This window comes from Leiobunum rupestre, chromosome 4 (assembly GCF_980474605.1).
Source record: "Leiobunum rupestre chromosome 4, qqLeiRupe1.1.hap1, whole genome shotgun sequence".
NCBI classification, from domain to species: domain Eukaryota; kingdom Metazoa; phylum Arthropoda; class Arachnida; order Opiliones; family Sclerosomatidae; genus Leiobunum; species Leiobunum rupestre.
The window spans coordinates 72,967,502-72,980,816 of record NC_143387.1 but is presented as its reverse complement, the minus strand read 5'-3'; the positions used below and the strand labels follow the sequence as shown (position 1 = coordinate 72,980,816).

At 37.9% G+C, this 13,315-nt stretch overlaps 1 protein-coding gene across 1 annotated transcript in view; it reads right to left on the bottom strand.

The window, feature by feature from the left end:
* Positions 1–13,315, bottom strand: part of LOC149948981 (mite group 2 allergen Tyr p 2-like) — a 327,603-nt gene that overhangs the window by 234,639 nt on the left and 79,649 nt on the right. The gene's annotated exons all lie outside the window — the stretch shown is intronic.

Genomic DNA, 13,315 nt, shown 5'->3' with positions numbered 1-13,315 from the left:
TCGTGGTAAGGAATAGGTGGTTTAAAGGAGTAAACCCTATTATCCCCAGTTTCCACAACCAAGAACGATAGTTCTTTAACGACGTCCTCATCGTTGGACCTCATCAAGTTGACTTCAATAATGCATGAGTTTCCTTCCGACCTTTAATTTATAAAATATAAGAAACGATTCCCTCAAACATTTTCAAATTTTTAGCTAGCTACATCCATACTTACGAATTCCAAGTTGTAGGGGACTCGGGGATCCTAATTCAGAAAGATATTTTAATGGAAAAATTCCGGCTTTTATGGTAAACTTTGTTGTACTTTGTACCACGCCTTAAACAAATAGGATTATGCCAGATTAAGCAGGCTTTGGAAATTAAGGGAATATCGGCGCAATACGCGTTTAAACAATTCACGGTCAATATTCAAATCCCGGTCTCCATGTATTTTCTATGAGAATCGGTGCTCACAGTACAATAACGACCGGTGAACGCATCAAATACCGTCAATATAATACCCATGTTAATTCTATGCGGCACGGTGCCCGGTGAGATACCGTCAAAATAATACCCCATGTAAATTCTGTAGGGTACGGTACTCGGTGCACCATAGAGCGTTCTCTGGGTACGGTGTCCGCTCGCGGTACATTTACGGACGGCGAACACATCGATGTTGAGCCGGTACTTTTTTCTAGATGCCGTCAAAATAATACCCCATGTTTATTCTATGGGGTATGATGCCCGGTGAGACCCAATGTTAATTCTGACTGTCAAAATAATACCCCATGTTAACTCTGACTGTCAAAATAATACCCCATGTTAATTTTAACTGTTAAAATAATACCCCATGTTAATTTTAACTGTCAAAATAATACTCCATGTTAATTTTAACTGTCAAAATAATACCCCATGTGAATTTTAACTGTCAAAATAATACCCCATATGAATTCTAACTGTCAAAATAATACCCCATGTGAATTCTAACTGTCAAAATAATACCCCATGTTAATTCTGACTGTCAAAATAATACCCCATGTTAATTTTAACTGACAAAATAATACCCCATGTTAATTTTAACTGTCAAAATAATACCCCATGTTAATTTTAACTGTTAAAATAATACCCCATGTTAATTCTAACTGTTAAAATAATACCCCATGTTAATTCTAACTGTCAAAATAATACCCCATGTTAATTCTAACTGTCAAAATAACACCCCATGTTAATTCTAACTGTCAAAATAACACCCCATGTTAATTCTAACTGTCAAAATAATACCCCATGTTAATTTTAACTGTTAAAATAATACCCCATGTTAATTCTAACTGTCAAAATAATACCCCATGTTAATTCTAACTGTCAAAATAATACCCCATGTTAATTCTAACTGTCCAAATAATACCCCATGTTAATTGTAACTGTCAAAATAATACCTCATGTTAATTCTAACTGTCAAAATAATATCCCATGTTAATTCTAACTGTCAAAATAATATCCCATGTTAATTCTAACTGTCAAAATAATACCCCATGTTATTTCTATGGGGCATGATGCCCGATGCGTACATTTACGGTCGGCGAACGCTTCGATGTTGAGCCGGTACTTTTTTCTAGATGCCGTCAAAATAATACCCCGTGTTAATTCTATGGGGCATCGGGTTCGGTGAGTTACCGTCAAAATGATACCCCATGTTATTTCTATGGGGCATGATACCCGATGCCCCATGGAGCGTTCTATCATTTATATACTACTATTTACGAAGTTTTCGCGTTGTCCGCTACGTGGCCCTATGTAAACTAAAAAGGCTAATTTTCGTAATACGTGATTATCAATAAAAGGCAGAAGACGATTGTACTTTAACGTCATACCTCATCATGACTTCGGTGACGTATGACGTCATTTTGGCTTCCTTTTTTTTGGTATAAAATTCCATCCTATTAGTTATTTTTAAAGCCGATAGATGGCGGAGTGGTTATGGGAACTCGTTTATTAGCAAACTTCGCTGAACCAGTGGCGTAGCCAGAAACTATGTAAAATACCTAAGGGGGACGAGAAGGGGGTGAAATTTTAATACAGCCAAAGTTACACCCTAAGTCTCGTTTTCACTATAGCCAAAGCCGTTTGGACCGAGCGTCGATTATAGATATATGAAATAGTATAGATCCACAATTCTACGAAGGACTGATACGGAAGTGACAACTAGCAGACAACGCTTATTTTCTGGATGCGCTACGTTATAGCGCCGTCTTTCCACCAAAAGCAAAAAAATGACACGTGATTTCAAATCCACGTTACTCTAGGTCTATCAACAACATTAGGCGCCGGGAGTAGTGGCTCACTCCTGTAATCCCAGGCGTCCGGGAGGCAGAGTTTGTGGATGGCCGTGTGAGGACAACCACTAATCCCACAACGGGTCGTTGTCATACTTCCGCCACGGGTGTCCCAACCCCATCCCCAAGTATCCCCCCGTTGGCGTGGCCGTAACACATATCTCGCACCTGATTAATCAAATGGACGAGCGGACTGTATTGTCCCACCCGTTACAATGGCTCATAACGAGCAAAAAAAAAACATTATTAGGCCTAATCTACCGCGTTCTTTTTTACAAATACTAATTTTAGTCACTGATAGTTGGCACTATTACGTAGCGCATCCCGAAAATATGGGTCTTTTATTAGCTGGGTCGACATTAGGCTTAAGGAATGTACAACGAAACATTTTTTTTTCTATAACTCAGTATTGCATTTAGTTATTAACAAAAATTCCCGGATCGACATCTCTTTGAAATTACCATTTAAATAAGTGATCAAAAGATTGTTCTAATACCCGCGCCAAAACAGAGGCATTTATTTACCAGTGACGTCAATGTTCCTAGAAAATTGATCCGTGCGAAAAACACAAAGCCAGACAATGCGTAGCGCTGCAGGACTGAACTACTATCGTAAATATTGTAGAGTTCGGGAAGAACTCGGTTCCCGGGTATCTATAAAATTTTCCATTTATTTCATCTTTGAGTCCCTAGAGGGCATCGAGAAGTGTTTGCCCAGCGAAGCAGTTGCCAGCGGAGGCAGAGTGAGAGCGGTCAGCTATTTGTTCTATATAATAATAAATGGCTATACGTATTTCTTTCTCGAAGACCCCTAGCGTCGATTTTTCGCGATCTCGCTTCTTTTCTTGACATTTCCCTCGAAACCGATTCCACCATTTCCCTTTTTACCAAATTATATTGTTGATGTTTCTAGTCTTTTGAATTCTTGATAAACAAAGCGATCGTTTTCTAACCACGCCGAATGCGGGCTCAGTACGCAGTGGCGTCACCAGGATTTCAAAACTGGTGGCGCTTTAGCCATAAGCACTGGTCAGGGGCGTCTCTTTGAGTGATATGGGACTCCCTAAAAGCTTTATAAAGCTGAAACGTTGAGGCTGACTAGGAAAAATAAAATTTTTGATGCCCATTTTTATTTTGAAGAAACTTTTCGCCAAGTGAATTGGAAAGATTCTGAATTTTAGGAGGCGCTTTTCGGAAATTTTAGGTGGCGCTTCAGAATTTTTTAAGGTGGCTCAAGCGCCGCCTAAAACACCCTAGCGACGCCACTGTCAGTACGTAGTTACTAATTCTAGTAATATTTTTGCATATGGTCTACCAAACCTTTCTTGTAATTCGCGACCGAATGCAAAACCCAATGGAAGGGGCAATGTATTCCCAAAAACTTTAATGGCGGCAACTAAAGCAACACACGTTATCTTTCTCTACAGAATATTCAACCATTTTGCACTTTTCGTACCAGCTAGAGTGAAATCCTCATTGCCTCCACCGACTTTTTTAGGAAATGTTAGGTTCAGCTTATCCTTATCCAAACTAATTCATGTTAAACGGTATTAAATTGGAATGGGTTTGCTTTGGCGACTGAGATTTGATTTTATTCAGTGAGATCGAGGCTTTCTTAATTTAAAAGGGAATTATTTTCAACTGAATATTTTCGGTCATCAGCGATGAGTTTAAGTTGTTTTACTTTTATTGGTCCTGCGGGGTACTGATGATTGCGGAGAGTCAGTTACACGTGTATTACCCGATTTCAAATCGGAAATACTGATGCCATCTTCTCTATAATCCTAGACATGAACAGGGTCAAACGAGGGAGGGTTTTTTGGTGATAGAACCAGTTTGGCTTTTAACTAAACTTTCTTCTCGTTTCTGAGTAATCGTTTCTGAGTTAAAACGAACTCTTATGAAATAATATATGTCTTTGTGGAAAATACTCAACGTTGTAAACAAATAGCAGAGTTAAAAATTTAAAATGATGCAGGAAGCGGGCCCAAAATGGATTGACAAGGTGAAAAGAGGAAGGCAAGAATTATCGAGAAATTTGAAAAAAACCTGTTTTTCTTTGAAAATGCAACCTCGAAGTGTGGGGTGTAGTGTTTTCACATGCATAAGTGTATTCTTTCAAATGTAAAAGTTGCCCATCAAGTTTTCCTCGAGTCAAAAGTGTTTTTCTGATTTTTCAAATATATTAGGCATAAAATCGGAGGCCCCCTCTAAATTTTCACGTAGGCGCTTGCCTACCCGTGCCTACTGTTGGCGGCACGACTGAATTCAAAGGCCCTATAAACCTCGTTAACATCATAAATAATCTCCCAGATTAGGTAGCTCACTTATACGCCCCAACCTTGGGCCTACCTTTAACTGCACTAAATTTCCACCCCCTTCTCGACCCCTCTTAACATTCACATATTTCGACCCCCTTGAGGAATTTCTGGCTACGCCACTGATACGCCCCAAGGGGGCTTTGTACTGTACGTAATTACGGCGGAGTTGTTTGAGACCAAGGCCTATTGAAACATAAAACACTTTCATTATTAAAACTGACGATAACTATTTTGAAATTTGGGATCATAAACGCGTTTTAAATGTTATTTATCCACAGTGGCAAAACCTGGTAATCATTCTGCCAGCAAAAGCTTGTCCTCAGAAGCTGAAAAACACTGTATATTGTGTCGTCTATGAAGACCAAGAAATTTTAATCCACAAAACTTCCAAAAACGTTCTGAGCTATGGAGACATTGACAGGGTCACTTTGGTTTGTTTTTGTGTAAGTAGATGACGCTGTTTAGCCCGGCACATAAATCCGTCTAGCCGAATTTCTAAAATTCGAACCCTTTTGGCGAAATCCAGCGTTAGTTATCGCGGTAGGACAAAACCACCCAGAGTCCAAAAGTAGTTCAATACTCGATTTAAAACTAGCTATTGGAAACGGTTTCAATGCTAGTTTAAACAAAGCAATTCACAAGTGCCTTCTTTATACATGACAACGAAGTAGTAAGAATAAAACGGGGCCCTATAAATTTTTTACAATTTTGGTAGTCTCGCCCGGACACCTTTTTCTTCCTCGTGTACCCTGATTTATCGCAAAATTGCAGAAATATTCTTTATCCGTCAGAGCTACCAGCCAATCCTTCTTCGCGTTCCTTCACAAACCAGCGCAGCTGAACCTGCTTAACAACATGTCTCTGCGCCAATCGTTTTGATCACACAATTACTAAAATTGTTAGTTATTGAGTTTCAAATGACTTGTGACAGCGGCTAAAGTCGCGTAAACAAGGTCACTAGCAAACTGTCCGTATCTCCTCTAGATGTCGACACCGTTTCCGTGATTCCTCCGCTCAAGAAGGGGAGGGAGAAACGGGGAATCAGGTGCGCGAGCGGCGATGTCGATATTGGACCGCTTCAGGTTGGGTGCAGTGGTCTCGCGAGGTTTTCAGATTAGTGTAAACATCAGTGAATTTAACGCGATTATCGCGCCATCTATTGATTTATTAGAGGAACTCCCATGCCAGCTATTCCCTTCCTCGTTGTTAGCGCGTAAGCAAAAGTTACTTCGAACCAAGCCATTCTTGTCTATGTTTATAAACCTCAATAGTTCACCGAGTTCTAACTCCGTAGACCAATATACAGGGTGTTTTTTTTATTCGAAAAAGTGATTTTTTTCAAAAACTATGTTTTCTAGAAAGTTGAAATTTGTAGTGTACATTATACGTGCCGGGGGACACCTTCTACCAAAATTGCATCTAAATCGAAAAATATTTGCACGTTTTTTGAAAATTTAAATTTTAACCGCTAGGTGCTATAAGAAAATTGTCAATGAGAAAATTGTAGAGCGTCAGCGAAAACGTACAAATAGCGTTGGCGCGAAAAAAATAGACGTCTTTTTCACTGACAAAATACGACTTGAAAAAGTGACAAGTTGGGCAAGCTAAAATAATATTTTTTGAATTCCATTGGGAGAGTAGTGTAACTTTATGAAAGTCAGACATTTGTTAAACTGGTGTTTAATGCAATTTGGCTTGCAGTAAAACTCGCATTTGGGAAATTTTACATAGGCATAAGTACCATCCTTACAGAGCAACGCTTCACCGCGGTTTACGAGATGGAGACGCTCAACAACGGCTGGATTTTTGCAACTGGCTGCTAAATTCCGTGTACGACGACCCACAATTCCTCCGCAACATGCTATTCTCGGATGAATCCTCGTTTGCAAGAGACGGCCCTTACAATCACCTAAATAATCATGTTTGGGAAGACACAAATCCACACTGGGGATATGAACACCGTCACCAATTTAAATTTGGGCGCTTGGATGTTTGGATTGGTCTTGTTGGAAACCGGATAATTGGTCCAGTATTCTTACCGCAAAATCTAAATGGCCAGAGTTATTTAGATTTCTTGAGAAATGAGCTAGAACAACAACTTGGAGAACTGCCGTTGGCGCAACGAGCAAGACTGTGGTTTCAGCAAGATGGTGCCCCGCCTCATTACCACAGAGCCGTGAGAGATTACCTAAACAACGCATTTCCTCAACGATGGATAGGGAGAAACGGTCCCGTACACTGGCCAGCAAGGTCACCCGATCTGGCTCCGTTGGATTTCTTTCTTTGGGGCTTCGTCAAGGACAAGGTGTACGCCACTCCGGTTGAGACCCTTGAAGAGCTGCGTCAACGAATTGTAAGCGCTTGCCGGGAAGTAACCCCGGAAATGATTCAAGCCGCCTTCGACAATATGATTGTTCGTGCCCAAGCCTGCAAGCAGCCGAATTTGGTATTTTCGAAACGTACTTATAAATATTGTTTGTAAGTAGATAAATAAATTATCTCTTTGTTTTTTCAAAAAATTCGCTTTTTTCATCCTACGAAATTAAATCGTGTAATACCTTCTTCACCATTGTCTCCTCGATTTTTCAGCGGTGTTTATTGCATTAAACACAAGATTAACAAATTTCTGACTTTCATAAAGTTACACTACTCTCCCAATGGAATCCAAAGAAGTTATTTTAGCTTGCCCAACTTGTCACTTTTTCAAGTCGTATTTTTTCAGTGAAAAAGATGTCAATTTTTTTCGCGCCAATGCTCTTTGTACTTTTTTGGTGACGCTCTACAATTTCCTATTGACAATTTTCTTATAGCACCTAGCGGTTAAATTTTAAATTTTCAAAAAACGTGCAAATATTTTTCGATTTAGATGCAATTTTGGTAGAAGGTGTCCCCCGGCACATTTTCTGTACAGTACAAATTTCAACTTTCTAGAAAACATAGTTGTTGAAAAAATTCACTTTTTCGAGCAAAAAAAAACCCCTGAAGACAAGTTGCATACACATATCCTAAGAGCCACGGTCACCAGACTATTTATTGACGTGCGGATGCAGCAAGCATTGTATCCAAGCTTTGATTGGACAGTACCACCCACTTTCTTACGTCATTTGAGACGTTTTGCGCATGTGCTGGATTTATTTGAGCTAAAGAAATAGCGCTCAATCAAGAATTGAATAGTGGAAAATATTAACGTTTTCTACAGATTGTCACGTGAAACAATCAAAATCTCTCATTGGTATAAAAAAGACTTTAAAAAAATGCTACTACATACATTAAAGGAATGCTACTACACACATCAAAATAATGCTACATACATTCATACATACATACATACATACAAATATTAAAGGAATGCTACATATATACATTAAAGGAATGCTACATACATACATTAAAGGAATGCTACATACATACATTAAAGGAATGATACATACATACATTAAAGGAATGATACATACATACATACATACATACATACATACATTAAAGGAATGCTACATACATACATACATTAAAGGAATGCTACATACATACATACATTAAAGGAATGCTACATACATACATACATACATTAAAGGAATGCTACATACATACATACAGTAAAGGAATGCTACATACATACATACAGTAAAGGAATGCTACATACATACATTACAGGAATGCTACATACATACATACATACATACATACATTAAATGAATGCTGCATACATACATACCTTAAAGGAATGCTACTACGTACATTAAAAGAATGCTTCTACGTACACAAAAATAATGCTTCTACGGGGTGTCCGGAATTGCTCTGACTGGGCATTTTCTCAAGAACTACAAGAGTTAGAGTTAGGGTATTATTTTTAATATGGGAATGCTTTACATTAAAATTTTTAGAAATATATTTTCACGTTTTTAAAAAAATTATAATGCTAGAAGAAAACCTTCTATGATAAAGTTGTAGAGAACTATCCAAAATGTACAAAAAGTTGGTTTCATTGAAAAGGACCAATTTTTCACGGAGATACGATTTGATGAAAAAACCAAGCTCCTCATACAAGGTTTTGTACGTAAATGTACGAAATGGCCTAAATGGTTCATTTTTTTAAACAAAAGGATATTTTCATTCATCCAAAAATTAATTGAAGCCTTGTAGTCGATGTTTTAATTTTAGGCCTTTTATTAAACATTTCCTTTTGCTTTTGTACAAAAGTCGGTTTTTAAACTAGTACTTAAAGCGAAATCTTTCCATTTTAAAACCATTCGGTAAAGATTTTGAGTCTAATCAATTCTGCCACTTTAGTCTCGTGAACAGCGCGCTTTTATAGTAGAGTTGTTTGTAGTAGTAGATGTAGTAGTTGAGTTGTATTGCGGAGATGTCGATCGTAATGCTCATAGAGTTAGTGATTTGTTTAGTATTCGCTATCCTGACATATGGTCAGAAATTTATATACCGGTGCTCCAAGCAATCATACAGCCTACTACACCGGTGATCTCAGAATGCCCTACGCCAGCGTCCTCAAGAACGGACAAATCCAGCATGGGTAGTAGTACCCCACTACTGATGGTCTCACCCTCGACGCGAGCCACTCATCCCGACAAAAGGCGCAGCAATGGGACAACCAGCTTCTACTTCTACGTAGAGAGCCATACCCTTCAGAAAAAGCTCTTAAAAAGGAACGATGGGCACACAGCGGTCCACATAACCCGGCGCAGCTGGCACTGGAGATCCTGGTGTGCTCCAAAAGGCCGGAAAGCAGGACCACTGCGCCTCATAAGGAGACCCACCGCCCCACAGCAGGCTACCCAATCCTCCGAGGCGGCCAGTTTGACCGGACCCTCTCCGTTAGCCTAAGCCTAAACCCAGTTTCCAGTCCATACCTGACCGAAGTCGGAGGTGGAGATAGGACCATTTGATCAGAGCTAACATCTCCCAGTGCGCCACAACCCTTATGGGTTTCAAGAGCCCGACCTTGACTCCCCGGTAAAGCCACCAGTTATTGCACACTCTGAAACGTTAAGGGCCTCGCTATCCTGACAGGAGACCAAGCCACAACACCGTTCTTGGAGCTGTTTGAGACCTCAACGACAACGGAAACGTCGATTCCAGGTTCCGTGGAGCACGTCCTCAAAACCTCAATATGGAAGACACCATTCTGGTGTACTTATGGAAGACACCATTCTGGCGTACTTTACTGCGTATCGCGAGTGATGATCTTGGTTTGTCAAGGTACTACGTGTAGAACACTCTTCAAAATAACCACTTCCATCCGTTTCGAGTGATCCTCGACCAAGCTCTGCTCGAAGGAGATACGGAACGTCGATACGATTTCTGTAATTGGTTAATGATCATGTCTGATGATAATCCAAATTTCCTCAATCAACTTCCGGTGACCGAAGAGTGTTCCTTTGCGAGAGATGGGCCTTTCAACAGACAAAATAACAACCTGTGGAGTGATGAAAATTCTCACTTTGGTTTCCCTCACCATCACCAACAACAATTCAGCCTAAATGTTTGGGCAGTTTTGCTCGGGGATCGAACTAAGAGCCCATTTTTTTTCTTCCAAATCGTGTTAATCGACAAAATTACTTGGATCTTTTGCAAAACGAAGTAGCAGGCGCGTAAGGCGACGTTCCGCTAACCACTTACAGACGACGATGGTCCAACATGACGGTGCGCCACCTCATCAACCTCGAGGTGTAGTGGAGCATCTGAACAACGAGTTCCGTCATCGTTGGATTGGTCGAAACGGTCCAGTTCAATGGCCTCCGAGGTCTCCAGACCTAACGCCGATGGACTTTTTCTTATGGGGTTTCAGCAAAGAATGAATTTACGAGACGCCTGTTGCGAGCATCGAAGATTTACGAAAACGAATCATCGCAGTCTTCGGACTTCCCACCTGACATGATTGCCCGTTCGTTTCTAGAGATGACCAATCGTGCCGGAACCTGTATCGCGGTAAACGGACGAGTCGTAGAACCTCACTTGTGTAAAATTTGTGCATTTGGATAAATAAAAATATCCTTTTTGTTTAAAAACTTTATCATTTAAGCCATTTCTTACATTTACGTACAGAACTCTAAAAACTATTGCCTCCTATGACGAGCTTGTTTTTTCTCGTATCTCCGTGAAAGATTGGTCTTTTTCAATGAAACCAACATTTTTTACATTTTCGATATTTATCTACAGCTTTCTAATTGAAGGTATGTATTTTTGAAAACGATAAAATATTTTCCGATTTTTCGGAAATTTTTAATGTAAAGCGTTCTCATATTAAAAATAATACCCCAAACATTTCGCTACTCTCACTTTTGTAGTTTTTGAAAAAAATGCCCAGTCTAGAGCTCGGGGTTGTTTTTTTATTCATAACTAAAAATTATCTGAAAAAATTATTTTTTCCATAACCGAAATGTTTATGAATAATCGAAATCTTGACGGTTAATTTATCTGTTCCGCCGAGCTCTAGCCTAGTCAGAGCAATTCAGGACACCCTGTTTATTGTAATATGAAAAGAATCCCTGCTTTACAACCAAATAATATCAGTACAAAATGTAATACCAGGAAATCTCAACTTAAAAATTTAATCTGAATTTAATCAGTGTAATCCTAGTGAATCTCGCCGGTAGCAGTGTAATCCCATTGAATATAAAAATAATGTCTATGCTTCTTTTTTGGATTATTTTGAAATTAGTAATTCAACAGTTTGGTTTTGTAACCCCACTTTTCAATTAATCCCTTTGAAAATTTAATTTTCCCCTTGGTTACAGACTACATTATCTTCAAATTATGGGTTTCAAAATAATAGAAAATGGATAAATTACAACTAAATTTTGTTTTGCCTTTTGTTAACTTGCCACACAATAACGACAGTTAGCAGGAGGTCACCAAATACTAAAATTAATTTTAAACTATTTATAAGCAATTTTTAAAAAAAAAATTTCAAAAACCTTCAAAGTTAAATTTACACACCTACCCGGGACCAGTGATCCAACAAAGACTGAATTTTGAAATTCCATCTGTGGTCCGAGATATTTGAGGTCAAAGATTATAACATGCAAGTCTATTGGAGCCTACGACTGGGTAAAAAATGTCAGCATGCTAATTTAACGAAATATTAAAAACATTTTTGTTTTGATGGTCATTTACGTTATTTTTAAAGAGTATATTATCAATTTATATTCGCTTAAAATAGTGTTATTAATTTTCCGGAAAAATAAAATGCGTAAAATTTCTCGGAAAAATAAGAAATTGAAACATAAATTACTTTTTAAGGGATTTTAATTTTTAACTTTTTGTCGATATAAAATGTTTAATAACAGTAAACACACTACCAAACATTAATAGTGTTACATTGTTAATCAGATTAAACTAGTCTTGAGGCTTTGTTTTACTTTTAGATTCGAAAAAATGAGGCGAAAATGCCGCTTTGTTTAAATTTGCAACACTATTAGACTAATCATTTGGTGTCTAAGGTCTTTGGCCGACACCATAAGTTTGTTCTAAAAAAAAATTAGACTAATCATGGAATGAAACCGTTTTTTATTTTTTTCGGAAAAATACGGAACATTTTCCGGAAAATTTTCCGACTTACAACACTAGATTAAAATATTATAATAACTAATTTTTTTAATATTAAATAACACCTCGAGAAATTAAATCTTGAAACATTAACTTTTGTTGATATGCGTTAACATGAAAATGGCATCTATTTTTCCTGCATTAAAAAAATTATATTTGCGATAACAAAGAGTAATTTACTGATCTACGGCTAGATAATTTACAACAATAACAGCTGTTATACATGTAATTAGCAAATAAATTAAGTTTTAAATATAGTTTTATAGATCATTTTTACAAAATAGCTTACTTTACTTCAGTATCGGGTTCCTAGAGATAAACTAGTCATAAGAATTTGTACTTTAGTTATAAATTCAGAAGAACATTACAAAACGTATTGAAATATTATAGCTAAATCTAAGCTTGTATTTTGAATATGAAATAATTGTACCTACTATAAATAACAAAACATTGACTTTAATGAAATATTTGGTGATTGTAAATAGTCGAAAGTTAAATGATAACATTTAAAGACGCCACTTTCTTCGGATTTGATGCGTGATTGAGCGCTATTTCCTATGCAGTATGCATAGATACATCAAGCAATAAATCCAGTACATGCGCCAATTACGTAAAGGAAGTGGGTGGAACTGTCCAATCAAAGTTTGGACCAGGAATCCATAGCTCTACTTGGAATGCTTATCGCGGCAGATTTTCGTCTCGATGTGGCTGACGGTTTCTTTGACGTCACTATGTTAACTTAAAGTAACTGTCGGCTCTATCATTGCCACCCGTATTATGTTAAGGCCCTTGTTATTAGAGATGGCAATGATTCTATCCGATTCTTCGAAAAAAACGACTTTACTGGAGAGCGTGGTGCCACCTATTAATGGCAAAGGAAGCTAAAATTAAAAATAGCGAAACCGTAACACCGTCAGAGAACCATTTATAATTATTATAATAAGAAAACTAATACTCTCTCTACTTAGCGGATTTTAACATAAATTTAACATGTTCCATATAATATATATTGTTAAACATTACTAAAATTTAAGTTCTTGTCAAATTTACAAACGAGCCAATCAACGCGAGGGATACTTTTATGTTCCGCCTTTTGGGTCAAAATGTAGCTTAAGT